Below are 18042 nucleotides of genomic sequence, written 5' to 3'. Positions count from 1 at the left end.
GGGTTTTTTTGGTTTTGTTTGTTTTCCTAAATTTAGCTGGTAACACTATATTTTCCAATTTTTTACCTAAAAAGATAATTTTTACATTCTGAAGCCCATCTTTAAGCCTCTTGAAATCATTGGAACAAAATCAGGAGTCAACATTCTCTCCCTTCCCACAGAAATGGATCCAGTGCCTCAATGTCCTTCAAGAGCAGGTCAGGATAAGTGGCTCCAGCTGGCTTAATGCAGGGGATTTTTCACCCTCTGTTATGACTGGCAGCACATTTCAGCTTGGTTTATGTGAACAAAGCCAGCAAGCAAGAAGCAATAGGGCACAGATCCTCTGAGGCTTCAAAGCTAAGATTTTCCCACTTAGATGTCAATCAACTACTCTTTGTCAGCAGCATGGAAAGACCTGACCAAAGGAAATTGAGTCTTTTCTGCTTGTTTAATACCCAAGTGGCAGAGAGCCATGCACGGTGCCACACTGGGAAGTGAAGCATGCCCAGGAAGAGCACAGTAAGGTGAGGCTGCTGCCTCACAAACATCCCATGCAAGGACACTGCAGTAGGCTCAGGGCTCCCAACTTCATCTTTTAAAACCTGCCTCAGGGGTAGGGGTAGTTTCTCATTGTGCTTGCTTTTTGCATACAAGAGGATGTCCCAGGCAGCTTTTGCATACCTTACTAACCAGTTCTGGGTGTTTTGATGCTTTCCAGAGTGCATAATCATGCATCCAGATTCAGAGGCACATGGTCTTTCCTAAGTCAGCCTCTGGCCATGCTTATGAGTTTGTTGTCTGGCCCAGGACTAAGTATGACAATGCAGGAAGCAGTAGTAGGGCTCTATCTGGGGGTTGAGTGGTGTCTTCCCACATGTAAGGGCAGTAGGGTTAGGATTTTAAGAATAGGAGTCTGCAGTTCTTGCTTGTACCACTGACTTTTGAGGGGATTCTTTGGAACTTAAGGGTGCTGTTTGTGTGAGTGAGGTAGTTTAAGTAGAAAAGGACCCTGACTGTGCTCATCTTCATCTGTGCTGAAATCAAGAATGGCACCTCTATCATAAAAGTAAGGATTATAGTCAAAAGGGTTACTCTGGTGAAAATAAATATATCATCTAGTTGTTCATAAGCCAAATGCTGCAGATGACTCACTGTTGGGTGAAGTTCATACTGCAGGTTTCACTGCCTGAGTAAATAATACTATTAATTGATTGCATTTAGCTCTGCTTGTAATCTCTCTTGGACATTTTATTTGCAGTTGTCATCAAGATGAATTTGTACCCTACCAAACTACAAACAAGAGCTGCCATCCCCACCAGTTTATTCATGCCAGTGGTTTCAATTAGCTGCACTCTGAAATACATCTGTCTTAGGAAGGGAAGTACTATACCTAACAAGTCATTTTTTCTCTGTGTCAAAATAGCAATATCACAATGAAGATCTGATGTCAATGACTGGAATAGAGCTATGAATAATAGTATCTAATGAAGATATTAATTTAAACTTGTAATATCATCTTACTGGAAACATGTTGCAAAGTTAAATTGCATTTCCCCCCCCCCTTTCAAATTAGCACAGTCGATTAACAGGTGTTCTCCATGTGTAATTATTTTCAGAGGAATGAAAAGCTGAGTTAAACATTACAGCTGTATAAGAGTATATTACAGTCAGGCACTTTGGGAAGATGAAGACAAAGAGGAGTGGAAATGTGGACCAGGATGCTCTGGCTATGTTTCAGTTTGCTAATCACATCCCAGTTAGTCAAAGCTGCCTGGCAGTTTCAGTTAGTTGCTGTGTTCTCCTCATACTTCCTTGGAGGGTTGGGTGCTTTGCAATGTAAGATTGAAAAGCTGCTTTCCCCCATGTGTGCCTGCCCTTAACTCTCAAGTGACATAAATTTCAAACAACAGATCTATTTCACCTTCATTTTCATGTGCAAGAAAGGCATTTCATTTTATCTGTCTCTCTGTATAGGTATATGTATGAACATACGTATGTACGTTTTACTTTAAAGGCTGACTGCAAACTGAGTCTTTCACTTTTCTCATGGAACATCGATGGATAAAAAAATGTCACACTGTTTTAGCCAAAATATCTGGGTTTTATATTTTCTAGATTTCTAGTTGTACAACGAATGATCTTATGGGGTAATTCAGCTCAACCCCCAGACTGATTTTGAATGTTTTGATAATGATGGTCTAGTATTAAGTTTCCACATCAAGACTTTAGAAACAGTATCTTTTGATGAGCTGGTGATGACAGGGGTTAAAGGGGATATCTGGGTCTGAAGGTATAGGATAAAGCACAAAACTGTGTTTGTCTAGGAAAAAAATCAGATATTTTGTGGAATATTGAGCATCTGTGGTTACCCACATGTAGAGCTCATGAGTGTGACTTTCTCATGGGATTTATGTCCCATAATGCTGAAGAGAAGGTTATACTCTTCAAGCTATATCCATCTGACTGAAGGGGTACTTCAGAATTAACTGTATTTACCCTCTTGTAAAATGAATACTTACCATTTAAGTGAATGAAATCTGTTTCATTCAAAATCCAAAGCCAGCCAAAATCAATGAAAAACTTTCCATTAACATCAGTGAGCTTTGATTATAAGCAAAAAGAATTCATTTTGCAGGAATAAGAACATCTGAGAAGCCTTTACAAGTGGATGGAAAATAATAAGAACAGTACATTTGCACAGAATTCTTCCCTTACAGATTTCATTCTACTTTGAAAATGGACTCCTTGAACAAGCTTTGACTCCATTTAAATATTCACATATATAGAATGAGATTGTTTTATTTTCCATCATCAAACAGAACTTCTTAATCATGCTTTTTTTTTTTTTTTTCTTTCTTTTCCTTTTTCTGGTTTCTCACCAGAGTTTTTCACCACCTATACCCAGACATTAGGTTTCCTAAGACATCCAGATCCCTGCCTTGACAGGTTATTAATTATCACAGCTGGAGGTAGGGTACTGTGGCTGTTCCTTGCTGTTTGTCATTTGGCAATAAAACTGGATGAAAACTAAGGCTTTGGAAGAAAACAGAAATGAACCCCAACATTTGTATACAGAGCACATTGGCTGAACAGCTGCTGGGTTATTTTTCAGACCATCTCTGATGTCTCTTGTCCTTCTTTCTTGAACTTCTCTTTTCTTAACCTGGAGGTCTTCAGAGCTATTTCAGCTGCTCCAGCCAATGAGTCAGCTTAATCTGTAGCTTGGCTCAGATGCCTCTGTACAAACACCTATAGTATGGGGAATAAACAAGAAGAATTAGAGATGTGTACACGTCTACAGGGATATGATACCATTGGAATGACAGAAACATGGTGGGATGGCTCCTATGACTAGAGTGTTGGAATAGGTTATAGACTCCTTAGGAAAGACAGGCCAGGCAGGAGGGGAGGTGGTGTAGCTATTTATGTCAGTGCCAGGCTGGAGAGTACGGAACATTGCCTGGGGACAAGTGATGGGCCAACTGAGAATCTGTGGGTCAGGATCAAATGAAGAATAACAGTGAGGGCCATTACTGTGGCGGTCTGCTACAGGCCACCCAATCAAGAGGACTGTGTGTACCCTATAGACAGGCAGGAGCTGCCTCATGCTCTCAGGCCCTTGTCTCATGGATGTCCTTTATCATGTCCTTCAATTGCCCCAATATATGTTGGAAGAATGGTACGGGCCAGCATAAGCAATCCAGCAAGTTCCTCAATTGTGTGGAAGTCAACTTCCTCCTGCAAGTAATAGAGGAGCCAACAAGGAGAGGTGCCATGCTTGACCTTGTACTTACCAACAGGGAGAAGCTGGTTGGGAATGTGATGCTCCTAGGCAACCTTAGCTGCAGTGATCATGAGATGGTGGAGTTTGAGATCCTCAGGGCAGTGAGAAGGGCAAGCAGCAAGCTCATTGCCCTGGACTTCAGGAGAGCAGACTTTGGCCTCTTCAGGAACCTGCTTAGTAAGGTTCCATGGGATATAACCCTAGAGGGCAGGGGGGCCCAAGACTGCTAATTGATATTTAAGGATTGCCTGCTCCAAGCTCAGAAGTGTTGCATCCCAACTAGAAGGAAGTGCATCAGGAGGGCCAGGAGACCTCCATGGATGGATAAGGAGCTGCTGAGAAAACTCAAAAAAAAAAATAAATTATAAAAGGTCAAAGCAAGGACAGGTGACCTGGGAAGAATAGAGGGACATTGTCCGGGAAGCTGACGATCAGGACAGGAAAGGTAAGGCCCAGTAACAATTGAGTCTGGCCATGGATGTGAAACATAACAGGGATGGCTTCTATAGGTATCTTGCTAACAATAGAGAGACTGGGGATAATGTGGGCCCTGTCTGCAAGGAAATGGGAGACTTTTAGGATTTGGAGAATGCTGAGGTTCTCAGTGACTTCTTTGCCTCAGTTTGCACTGGCAAATGCTCTGACCACACTGCCCAAATCTTGGAAGGCAGATGCAGGGACTGTGAGAATGAAGACTTTAAGCCCACTGTAAGAGAGGATCAGGTTTGAGATCATCTGAGGAACCTGAATGTGCACAAGTCCATGGGACCTGATAAAAACCATCTGTGTGTCCTGAAGGAGCTGGTGAATGAAGTTGCTAAGCCACTGTCCATCATATTTGAAAAATCATGGCAGTCAGGTGAAGCTCCCGATGACTGGAAAAAAGGAAATATAACCCCCATTTTCAGGAAGGTAAAAGCGGAAGACACAGGGAACTACAGACCAGTCAGTATCACCTCTGTGCTTGTCAGGATCACAAAGCAGATTCTCCTGGAAAGCATGCTAGAGCACATGAAAAACAGTGAGGTGGTTGGTGACAGCCAACATGGCTTCACCAAGGACAAATCATGCCTGAACAGCTTGGTGACCTTCTATGGTGGGGCTACAGAACTGATGGACAGGGGTAGAGCAGTTGATGTCATCTACCTGAGCTTGTGCAAAGTGTTCAACACTGACCCACACAACATCCTTCTCTCTAAATTGGAGAGATATCAATTTGATGGATGGACCACTCTGTGGATAAAGAACTGGCTGGATGGCTGCATACAGAGAGTAGTGGTCAACAGCTCAATGTCCAGCTGGAGACCAGTAATGAGTGGTGTCCCTCAGGGGTTAGTGTTGAGACTGATCTTGTTAGACATCTTTGTCAGTGACATGGATAGTGGGACTGAGTGTACCCTCGGCAAGTTTGCAAATGGCACCAAGCTGTGTGGTTCGGTTGATACGCTGGAGGGAAGGAATGCCATTCAGGGGCACCTTGACACACACTCTGGCCAGTGCCAAAGTTATGAAGTTTAACCATGACACTACACCTGGGTTGGAGCAATCGCAAACACACCTACAGGTTGGGCAGGGAAGAGATTCAGAGCAGCTCTGCTGAGAAAGACTTGGTGGTGGTTGGTGAGAAACAACATGAGCCAGCAGTGTGCTCTTGCAGCCCAGAAAGCCAACTGTATCCTGGGCTGCACCAAAAGGAGTGTGACCAGCAGGTCGAAGGAGGGGATCCTGCCCCTTTATTCTGCTCTCATGAGACCTCACCTGGAGTATTGTGTGCAGTTCTGGTGTCCTCAACATAAAAAGGACATGGAACTGTCAGAACAAGTCCAGAGGAGGGCCATGAGGATGATCAGGGGACTGGAGCACCTCCCATATGAAGAGAGGCTGAGAAAGTTGGGGTTGTTCAGGCTGGAGAAGAGAAGGCTGTGTGGAGACCTCATAGCAGCCTTCCAGTATCTGAAGGAGGCCTATAGGTAAGCTGGAGAGAGACTCTTCAATAGGTATTGTAGTGATAGAGCAGGGGGTGATGGGTTAAAACTTAAACAGGGGAAGTTTAGATTGGATATAAGGAAGAAGTTCTTTACTGTAAGGGTGGTGAGGCAGTGGAATAGGTTGTCCAAACAAGTGGTAAATGCTCTATCCCTGGTGATGTTAAAAGCCAGGTTGGACAGAGCCTTTCAGCCTGGAGAAGAGAAGGCTGCATGGAGACCTCATAGCAGCCTTCTAGTATTTGAAGGGGGCCTATAGGGATGCTGGGGAGGGACTCTTCATTAGGGACTGTAGTGATAGGACAAGGGCTAATGGCTTAAAACTTAAACAGGGGAAGTTTAGATTGGATATAAGGAGGAAATTCTTTCCTATTAGGATGGTGAGGCACTGGAATAGGTTGCCCAGGGAGGCTGTGAATGCTCCATCCCTGGCAGTGTTCAAGGCCAGGTTGGACGAGGCCTTGGGTAATATGGTTTAGAGCAAGGTGTCCCTGCCCATGGCAGGGGGGTTGGAACTAGATGATCTTAAGGTCCTTTCCAACCCTAACTATTCTATGATCTTAAAACAGAGAATAATATGATAGCAGACCAGTACAGAACATTGCAAACTATGGCTGAAAATATCTTGCCTTACTTAAAGATATTTCCAAGAAATCTGCAAAACAAGGCTGAAGTTAAGATAGTGATGAGGTGAAATATTCAAAACAACCAGAAGATCCCTTTCAAAAACAACGCTGTTTAACAGGAATCAATGGTGGATCCTAAATTCCCTACATCTAGCTGTTGTCTGAAATCATTTGTCTGGATGGGTAATTCTTTTGGTTTGGGGTTACGTCTTGATCATTTATTTCATGGATGCTTGCAGTGGTGATTGCAACTGGCTAGGTAAGGACACTGCAGAAAGATGTTTGGGTTGCCAGAAAGCTTTTGGTGAGCATCTATGCCACTTGCAAAATAAAATGAAACAAGGCTCCCCAAGAGCATGCATGGGCCACGAGGAAATTCAGCCCAGGGAAGGACAGTTCTGGCATCAGGGCCAGGAGGTGCAAAAGCAGCTAAGGGGCACTGCTAGAAGCAAAGAGCCTACAGAATTTGTCCTTTCCTCAGCTTCTGAGCATCTCTGGGACTGATGACGAGCAGGGGCATTGAGAAGGAGTGGAAGGATTTGGGCAGCCCGTGCCAAGACAAAGCATCCCTTGAGAAAGATGAATTCATATTTGTCTGAAACTTGTTTTTTTTTACTTAGTACTCCTCAGGTGTATCTGCTGTTGGAAGGCTCTGAACAGCAAACAGTATCCAGAAGAGGGCAGTGCTGTACCCACACATCAGCTGGATCAGGTTGGAAAGCCAGGACCGTTGTGGAAATAGCGTGAGTGATGAGAATTTGTTCTTCTCATGTAATCAGTTCACTTAATTGGGGACAGATTCTTCTGCCACATTTGCATTCATTTTATTTTTGTATCTAGTCAATCTCTATCATGGAAGGTGCTAGATGTTGTCAAGTAAATCATGACAGAAACACTGCCTTACAGTTTTACTTTTCCTCATAGTTAGAATGAGATCTGAGAGAAAAAGGGACGTATCAACATCCTAAGCTGGAATTTATTAACGTTGCTAAAAAGCAAAGACTTTATCACCTGAGGAACGCTTTGCAATGTTTCTTGAAAGTGAACAAACTCTGTCTCCTTTCTCCTTTCTCCAGAAGTTTTGCTGTGCCCAGATCCTTCAGCCTGGATAACCATCACCTGTAACTCATTTGCATACTGTGCCAGGCTTCCTCATTGATGTCATCCTAAAGGACCCCCGCAGCTTTGGCTACGATCAAATGCAGCTAAATCAATTGAGATCAGATCCTTTCATTGCCTTGCAGCATGTGCTAAGGCCTTAAATTGTGGAAGGAGGTAGGGAGTGAGCTGATAACAAAGCTCCTAAAATACAGAAGAGAGGCATTGCATTTGAACTAACTAGAACCAGACAGTGATCTACTGTGATCCACACTGCACACGACAAATGCATAGGTCATCCTGCCCTCCATTTGGGAAGAAAGGGAGAAATGACAGATGCACTTTGGCTTCCAGGAGAAAATGTATGTGGATCTGTGAACTGAAGTGTCTCTGGAGCCACAAGAAGCGTCTAGCACTCTGTGCTGGCAAAGAGGGTGTTTTATGCCCAGCAATCTGAAAGACTGGGACATAAGCCTGTGTCCCTATAAAGGCTTCTGGCAGTACCTGCCATTTATCTGCTCTGTACTTGTTTTCAGAAACAGGTACTTCTTTCTTGTCTGAATTTCCCTTGACAAGTGTGCAGTCCTCCAGTTGCTCCTCCACTGAAATGGAGATCTGTATGTTTAAGACCTGCATGTTTAACTCCTGCCTTCTACTTCACTGCTGCTCAGTCTACATCCAAGAGATGCCTAAGAGATGCCCACCACACAACAGCCTCTCTCCTTCTCCTGAACTGGTCACATATGACTTTGGGGAAAATATGGACAAAATCTTGAAAGAGAATCTCTACCTCTTTCATCAATGCAAATACTGTATATTAGAAATGAGTCACAACACAGGAGGGATGCAGTGAGCAGTCTTCATTTACCAGCCTTTAAATATGGGCAAAAAGGAATGGAAAAGTTGCCAACTAGATGAATTTTCATCTTTACCTCACCCAAATCCCTTAGTGCTAGTCGTTATTGCTGAATGTTAACATCACCATTCAAAGAAAACTTGTTTGCAAATTTGTCTTGAGGACAATTTATGGAAGATGTTCAGGGCATGACCTTTTTTCTATTCACTTCCTCCCTGCAGTCACAACAAGCCTGAGGCTATGCTACTAAAATAATGACCTCAGACTTTGCAAAATAAGCAGGGTGAGGACTAGGATGTATTTGACTTACAGAAATCTCTTAGACAAATCCAGAAGCCCTCAGGAGAATTAAAGGGCTGAACCAGTGTCACTGGATGATGGGTGTTTCTGATCTGCTGCTTTTTACAGAACTTCTCCCTCAGGTAGTGCACTTACCTACATATGGGGATACTCAATCATGCATCTGTAATTGGGACTTTCCCCTAATGGGAAAGCTTTCAGACTTCTCTTTGGTTATTAGTCAGAAAGATCCCATCAAACCTACTGAGGGGAGCAGACTATTTAAATGTAATGTGGGGAGAGGTGAACATAAAAGAATTATTCACAGCCAGTACATTCTATTTGCTTGACATCTGCTGTGGGGTCTGAAGTGAAATTATACCCAAACACGCTAGAGTGCAAATAGCTGGGATATAAAATGGCAAAGTATTTCTTTTGCCACGACAGAACCTTTCAAAGGAAAGGACATACTGAGGGCCTTATCATCATTCTCATTCATGCTTTCTGAGCCAGTCATTTAGGGATTGCTGAATTGTTGCTATTTTGAAAACTTCAGAAGAAGGAAAGCTGAAATCTGAACAGTCATTGTCTGATTACACCAGTTCCTCCTGAAATGTTACGTGTATATAATGCTTTTTCCTTATGCAGCTTAAACTGATGATTGATACACTAAAATGCTGTTGTGCAAAGGAAGAAGCAGATGCTTTCTACTGGTTAGTGTACTTTTTCTTGGTGGAATTTCTGTAAAGGTCATGGGCTTTTTAATATGTTATATCCAAGAGGCTCTGTCCCTAGGTTGAATATTTGCCCTTGGGATCCAAGTACACACAGGTGCTTCTGCAGTGGGATATAAAAATCCCTTTCCCCCACCTTACTGCCTCACTGAACTGGTTATCTTGGAAAGAAACCCATTGCTGCCATCCTCCTATTTACCACAAGCGAAGGTCAGTCAATACCCTACCAGTTTCCATTCTCCTTCCATAATTGCTTCTCATATTAAAAGAAACATTTTTTATTATTATCTGCCAGTGTATCTGCCCAATATATTTTGAAAGCTTAATTTTGCATGCTAGTGTAAGCCCAGTTTCAAGGGTAGCCTAAGCTAATATTGAGTCTCCCGAATTCACTGTTCAACCTATAAGCACATATTTCATTACAGTGTCTATCAGGGATAAGTGGTGACAAAAAGCAGAAAGGAATAATGCCTTACACTCCCAAGTTAAATTTCAAAAACCTTTAGTCTCTCTGAGTCTGTCTTCTACCTGCAAAAGTAGTTAGGAAGATAAATGTCTAAAAGCTTCTGCAGTGTGCTGTATCAAAGATAGCAAATGTAACAAAGCTAGACTGAATAGATTAAATGGAAATCCCAGCCAGCCTGGTTTTCATCATTGAAAACTGATAGGATAATCTGGGTCTGATACATTTTTTCTGGTTGTACTTCCTCAACAGTATGCCAGGTATACAAGTTAGTTAAAACACTAGTAATTTATTCCACCATTTCCAGCATTGAAATCCCTTGCTGACATGTTGATGAAACTCTGCTCAGTTGGAAAGACTAATTAAATGCACAGCAGTTTACAAAGCTGGCTAAATTCAGACACAGTCTAATGCAAAGCAGAGAAATCTGACCAATATGAAAAGCCAGGCTTTTTGAGAGGCATTAAAAAAATGAAGAAAGGGTTTAGAAAATGAAAAAAAAGTAAAGGACCATCTAAGTATGTATTAGATACGTATGTATGTGTATATACGTACATACACACAAATACTTATGCGTATATATACATACATATACACGCAACAGGGACAAAACCGAGATGGTGTGATTATCAAATTGAGTGATAATAAATCCCTTGGCTTTTGCTTAAATAATAAAGATTAAACAGCACAGTGGTTTCCCAGAAAGTCCTCTCATGTTTGGCAAACTTCTAAACCGCAAAATAATAGTTTTAAGCCTTAGCCTTTCTCTATTGAGTTCACTGAGATTCCTTTTGCTGAGTCAGTGCATAACATTACCATGTGTGTTTATACTAACAGGTCCACAAGTCCTTTTGGCTGAAAAATTAGTGAAATTGCCTATGCTTTTGGTTAATTGATGAACAATCAAATATCATCTAATATTATGTTGCTTCAGACAGTCTGCTCATTTGGATTAAATTATATAGTTGAGAGATAAAGTGTACTTAGTTATCAGTGAGGTGATATGTCACAGTTGGCCATTTTTATTTTCATGCTGCTTTTGCCTGTATTGCTTGTTTTGGTTTTTTTGGTAATCAGATAAAATAGCTTCAGTTTTGCATTGGGTTTAATTCCAATTTAAATTAAACTGGATTTCATAGAATCATAGAATAGTTAGGGTTGGAAAGGACCTTAAGATCATCAAGTTCCAACCCCCCTGCCATGGGCAGGGACAACTCGCTCTAAACCGTATTACCCAAGGCCTCGTCCAACCTGGCCTTGAACACTGTCAGGGATGGAGCATTCACAACCTCCCTGGGCGACCTATTCCAGTGCCTCACCACCCTAACAGGAAAGAATTTCCTCCTTATATCCAATCTAAACTTCCCCTGTTTAAGTTTTAAGCCATTAGCCCTTGTCCTATCACTACAGTCCCTAATGAAGAGTCCATCCCCAGCATCCCTATATGCCCCCTTCAGATACTGGAAGCCTGCTATGAGGTCTCCTTGCAGCCTTCTCTTCTCCAGGCTGAACAGCCCCAACTTTCTCAGCCGATCTTCATATGGGAGGTGCTCCAGTCCCCTGATCATTCTCGTGGCCCTCCTCTGGACTTGTTCCAACAGATCCATGTCCTTTTTATGTTGAGGACACCAGAACTGTACACAATACTCCAAGTGAGGAGAGATTTATCGCAGTTAAAATCCAAGCTCTTCATGAAAAGGGTCCTGCTACTTCTCCTTCATCCCAGATTATTAATTCGCTCATCCTCTTCTTGCCACACCTAACGCTGGTGTAGATCTCTGATGAGTCAGACCAAGGAGCTTACTTTGGCTGAAGACTAACTTAAAATAGAAATTTACACTCTCCAGAGTGCCCTGATCTCTCTCATGGCATAACAAGGGCTGGACCAAGGAAAGGGCAGCAATTCAGAACCAGATGCAGTGAAATTATGTTCTTCAGCAGCTCTGTTGATTTAGATTAAGCTTCATAGTGATTTTAAGCTGTCCTATTGCTTCCTGGAAAGATATGCTGTGAGTAGCTCGAGTTTATGCCAGTCTTGAATACACTGTCATGATAGAAACAGGAAACGTGAAGTACTACCTGCTGTACACAACATAGTTTTGAAGAGTCATTGAGTATCCAAAACTCATATTGATATATAAATTATTCTGGTAGTCTCTACATAGAGATGCTTGTGTTAGATGTAGCTTTAATGAGACCTAGTGCTCATAAATACTTCATGAATAGAGGAAGATGTCCAAACTGGAGATGGCTCTGGTCCTTCCCTGAAAATCTTGGCTCCCTATAATTAAATCTCACCTGTTAGTTTTGCAAATCCTCCAGAGAGCAGCAAAATTATTTGCTATTAAATCTTACTAAATTAATTAGGTTATTTAGATAGACTAAATTTGGTTCAGTTCAGAAGCAGCACTCCAGTTTCTGTGTCACATCTTCATTCTGAGGGTACAATAATATGTGTGATAACATACATTCCCCTCATGAAGATTTTTCTAGGCTAAATCTGGAGCTAGGAGATAGGCAGTTTTTCGTTCAGAACTGAAGTTTGTTTTGTTTCATATTGAGGTTTTTTAGCATAAACCATTTCTAATTCTTGTATTACGCTTTATGTAAGTAAGCTGGAATGAATGATTGACAACATAATCATTTGGTCATAGTTATTATAGAATAATAAAGATTTTGTCATCTTTTTTTCCATCTGCAAAGTGGGGATACTTTCTGTCTCAGAAGAGAGTTATGATGCTTTGTTGGTTAATGCTGGGACTACATTTTGTCTGTGCCAAGTACCATACAATTATTTAATGTCCCAGTTACAGATGGTTGATGTTGTATTGCATCCTTGGAGTATTGCTCACTTATTTTATTTTCTAAGACTCTGAAAATCCGAATGATGCACTTTTTCTGAATGTAATGCATCAAATATCAAAGAACAAATGTGAATTTTTAAAATAATGCTAAGAATGGTGCACTAGTGATTGCAAATTTTTTTTTACTTTTTTGTTCCTAATACACAATATTTTGCTATTATTTTATACAAAACTGACCAAAATTCCTGCCATTCTTCTTTGTAATTTCAAGAAAACTCTTGGATATTTTCTTCTTCCTATGGCCTAGATTGTGACATATTGCTATTGAAAAATTCACCTTTAGAGGATAGAGCTATTTATATGATTAAATTTCAGGTGTGTTTAAAAACATGATTGCGGTTTTGAGGAGACTAATGAAAGCTCATCACTTATTGATTGGAAAATAGGTTTAGTATGTGCACCAGAGAACAAAAAATATCAAAACTGAGTTATTGAAAGTTCTTATAGAAAGAAGTCTGCTCTTTAAAACAATTTTATGGCTTCAGATCACAATGCTCCACACTCTGGTTGTAGCAGCTACTCATAATAAGTACTGTCATTTTGAGTGAGTTACATTTTTTTTACTTCACTCACTGGGGTGTCTAAGGAGAATAGTCACCAGCCTAACAGCAAACAGCCCAGTTGCTAGTGGATGGAGAATAAAGCAATCAAGAGCATGACCCTAGGAACTGTGAATACACTTCACATTGAGATCTCCTGGATTTATAAAAAAAATATAAACAAACAGAAACCATTCAAAAAATGCCTGCATGACTCAGTTGTCTTTGATATTCTCTCCTACATGTTGTGCTCTGACTATTGGACTACAAAGTCATGTTCTTACTTCAGTACACTGCCACTTTGATTTCATATGTCCTGTTAAATTTGTCCCTGGGTGTTAGATACCTTTCTCTCCTTCCCTCAGAATACAGTTTTGGGACACCCTCTAGGTGAAGGGACCTGACTCCTTGCTGTGAAAGATGGTTTTGTGATAAAGTTGATGCTTACTCTGTACTTTAGGGGTACCTCAGTCTCTGACCCTTCAAGGTCTTAAATGTCACAAATAACAAGTGATAGGACACTGCTAAACCAGGGGAGGTTTAGATTGGATATTAGGAAAAATTTCTTCACCAAAAGGATAATCAGGCATTGAAACAGGCTGTCCAGGGTGGAATCACTATCCCTGGAAGTGTTCAAAAGACATGAAGCTTAGGCCCTTAGTGACATGGTTTAGTGGTAAACTTGGCAGTCCTGGGGACTTGATGATCTTAAAGGTCTTTTCCAACCTAGTCAATTCTATGATTCTGTGAAGCAGGTCACTTGGAGAACCTCCAAAGAGGAGCCTTGTACATGTTACTCTTACTTTCCTTGCACACAGAACGGGCATCACGCATGCAAACAGGTTTGTTAAAAACCTGTCCTGGAAATTTTTCAGTCAAAATACAAATATCTAATGATATCAGATGTTGCTAAACTAGGTTGCTAACTAGTGTTATAGCAAAAGATTTAGATATGAAGAAATCTTTCGAGTCCAGTTTTGCATGCCCAAGCTTTTTCGTTAGACCTTGTCTATACTTTGAAGAGATCTACCGCTTCCAACAGTTCAGTTCTAGTCATGTCTGCATCATCCTGGCTTTCTGTAATCAGTCATTGGACTTCCTATATCAAGACCTAAATCACAGGTGACTGTCAGAAATACAGCCTGAAGACATTGATCTAATAGATGACTAAAAGACATGCTTAAAACATGAGTCTTAAGATGTGAGACATACTTGTCATGTATTTACCTCCAATTGGCTGAGACCTATCCAACACTTCACTTTCACATAATACATCTCTGAAAATCAACACCCCAAACTTTTAGATTTCCCACATATACCCTCATGGCTACATTTTTCTTTCACATTTTCTCACTCTTCTGTGGCAGACCTTCACCTCTCCAAAACATATCCCTACCTACCCTTGCTTTTCTTTATCCTCTTGGAAGATGTGGTTGCTTCTGGATGTATTCATTTGTATGTCTCTGATCTCATGCAGCTTCACAATTCTCTGCTGCCCAGCTTTCTAGTCTGTCACTCACTGGTTCAACAGAGTTCCTTTGCAAGTTGCTGCAGATGACACAACAGGAAAGTTATATGAGACACAAGCTTTTGCCTCCCATGGGAGTGAGTTACCAGAGATCAGCTGCCATACAGTGTCTTGCTCCTGCTTGAGGCAGCAACTTCCAGCACCTGAGATTTTTGCTTCATTTCCATGCATACTGCTGTCCAAAATTAATACCTTTCCCATTTTAAACATGTTAAAATAGGCAGTCTGAAAATCAGCATATTTGACAAGCAAGCAGATCATGAGCCACTTCTTGGCCATGACTATTATAGTCAATAAAGAGAAGCTGCAGAAAAATTGCCCATAGTATCTAAATAGAAAAGCTTTGGGAAAGGTATTAATGTTTTCTTTATCTCATGAAGACACAAAGTGATGTCTTTGTCTCTCTTGAAATTCTATCAGGGGTACAACAGGGATGAATCTGCTCCATAAAAACCAAAATTGCACAAAAGAAAATTAAACTAATAAAAAGAGAGAGAGATTACAATAACAATAAAAAACAATAGGCAAAGAGAAAACAACTCCTTCTCCTTATTGTTATGCATCCAGAATCAATGTCTGGCTCATTTGTTAAACTTTTATGGCACTGTGAGTTTCAAATACTAATTTTCTTCAGCATGAAAGTGCCCTTTTTAACAGGATGAATATGATGCTCTAGGTGCAGGCAAGAGCAGGCATCTGGAAGATGCTAATGTTATGTTCTAGCCAACTGGAGGTTTGTGGGCAAAAGGCATTTGCTTTATTGTTTGTCCTATGCTTTTTTCTGACCTAACCTGCTGATGCTGCAAGAACATTTGGTCAAAAAATGTCTGTTAAAACCAGTTGTTTTAATGATATTGTGTTACAATTTTCATTGACAGTGAGGCTAAAACATCCCTTTCCTGTAAAGTAAAATCTTTTGCCTCAAAAATTAGATGGTGTCCACGTGGAAATGAGGCATCCATACTTCATGGGAAGGGAAGCCAGGCAGTGAGCCACCAGACTTCACCTCCAAGGGGACATTGTGGTGGCAATGTCCCTTGCATTCTGCTAAATGAGGGTCTGATGAATCATAGGAGGGGTTATCCTAGGACAAGGAGAGAAAGGCAGTGAAGCAGCATCACTTATTTGCAATAATGGGAATTCCTGGTAGAAAAAGTTTGTCTTTCATCCTTCTGTTAAAAACAGAGAATTAAACTTTTACAAGTGACACACTGAAAACCAGTGTACAGTGATGAAAGGCTTTGTTTCAAGGTCTTCCTATGGGTAAAGCATACAGCTGAACCCAATATGACCGGAATTTCAGTGCCCATAATAGAAATAGTCAGCTATACTGGTTTGTTTGCAGAAGTTTTCAGTACTTGCTGAGTTTTCTTTAGTGTCACTGTGTGTATACTAACAACACACACAGCTCTCCAGGACTTTTGAAAAAGTAGGCCATTTAAACAGGTGAACATCACAGGGTAACCTTAATTATTGGTAAGAAGATGGACCAGAAATTATGTTCATGGCCATACTCTGATGATAATAATAATAAAAGATATCATGCCATTGACAAATAGAAACAATTTTATATCTAATAGGATTTAAGTAATAAAGGCTGAAGGGCTGCAACAGCTGCAAAGAGATTAGATACGTTATGTTTTCTCAGTGTAATAAAACTTGTCAAATAAAGCTGAATAAAATCTTCTTATCAGTGTCTCTGGCATATTTTTCCTGCAGCCTCTTTCCTTTCAGCTGATTGTGGGAATCACCATTTCTCTAGAATGGTTATACACACGACAGTTCAATTAGAGTCAAGTTAGTGAAAGTTATTGCTGTATTTGCTCTTGATTATGCCAGTTTTTGTTTTGTTTTTTTTGTTTGTTTGTTTGTTTGTTTTTTCAAGCAAAGGACATCTGCAGCATTTGGAAAGTATGAAGCAGGTCAAAAAGCCCACTCTGCCAATCTGTTACCAGTCTCTGCTAATATTCACTGGACAACTGGGCTGGACTGTGTAAACGACTGTAGTGCCATGAAACTTAGCACCGGTTTACACCAGATCTGGATCTGAAATTAAACTAAAACACATCAAAATAACAAGACAGCCTTCCCCAATCTCATTTGATGCTGGCTTGGCTACACCAACCTGTTCTTTTGTAAGGTCTCCCTTTTCTCAGCTGTCAGCTCCCACCTGTAGGCACTGTCTGGAGTCCTTCTCCATTCTTTATGCTCCTCCTGCCTCTGTTTCTTCCTATCTAGAAAGGAAAGCACTATCTCCGTAGGGCTGGTGTACTAATGTTTGCTGAAAGCTTGAGGATACACAGATGGTATTTGCATTCAAAAGTGTGAGTTGTTATTATTAGTCTTAATAAGATATGACAGGCTGACATTTTGCTAACCTTTCTGTGAAATCCAAGGCCAAACCCTTGGTTTACAAATATGCTTGGATTTGCCATGTGGTCCATCATTCCACCTACACTAGTATTTCTGAATGTGCGTTAATGTTTGATTTAAATTACATGAGCATCTAAAACAGTTATTGCTTTAAATATGGAATGGGAAGAGTGAATGACGATGCACGTCTGAGCAGCATTGCTGTTGCCTTCAACAAATACTTGAACAAAGTACATTACTTTCCAAGGCAATCCAGTGAACCTAGTAAGAAAGGCCGAGGGATCCATCCAAGCTGATGTAATACATAAAGACACAAACACCATCCATAAATCAATAAGCATTGATTTAGGTAAATGAGAGCTTTACCCTTAGGTAAGAAAAAAATATTTTTTTTTGTATGTACATATTTTAAATGTTTCATGCCAGACTTCTGGGGACACATTCAATATTAATTAAAATTTAAGTGTATTGTGCCAGCATCCAGAAACTCATTATTTAAGATTGTTTTTTTAAATTAAAGCTTTTCTCCTACATTTTTTCCCCTCCAGATAGAAAGCCCAGGAAGCCAATGCATGATGACAATGTAATAACTAATTAGGGAAAAAAAAGCCGAAACTGGTTGCTGGTGCTGAAACTACTGTCAAAATATATAGTGTATCTGTGACTGAAACAATTTCTGGATATTGTTTTAAACTCATCTGTTCCTTGGGATAAAGGGGGAAGAAATTTCTATATAAACTCATTCTAATAATTTCATTTATTCTCAGGTTAATTGCATGGAACTGTGAAGATGCTTGGAAAATAAGGGTGAGTGTAAACCCTGTGTCACCCCGAAGAGCTGCAGTGAGCTCTGAGCCAGCATGAGTCCTCAGGGAAGTAACTGCATTAACTAGAGTGTTCCCAGCCTCTAAACTGGTATTGCAGGGGCAGT

General features: G+C 40.7%; 1 long non-coding RNA gene across 2 annotated transcripts in view; it reads left to right on the top strand.

Annotated features, from left to right (window-relative positions):
* Window positions 1-7003: 7003 nt before the first annotated feature.
* Window positions 7004-18042, top strand: part of LOC133221332 (uncharacterized) — a 36042-nt gene continuing 25003 nt past the window's right edge. For both annotated transcript variants that reach the window (XR_009727975.1, XR_009727974.1), the window contains exon 1: window positions 7004-7120. This is a non-coding gene — a long non-coding RNA (uncharacterized LOC133221332). The remainder of the gene's footprint in view (window positions 7121-18042) is intronic.

Source organism: Neopsephotus bourkii, unplaced genomic scaffold (genome assembly GCF_033783945.1).
Source record: "Neopsephotus bourkii isolate Nb327-2 ecotype Australia unplaced genomic scaffold, CSIRO-AGI_Nbou_v1 NB_1526, whole genome shotgun sequence".
Taxonomy (NCBI): Eukaryota; Metazoa; Chordata; class Aves; order Psittaciformes; family Psittacidae; genus Neopsephotus; species Neopsephotus bourkii.
Note: the sequence above shows the minus strand (reverse complement) of the source record. Positions and strands in the feature narration are given on the sequence as shown.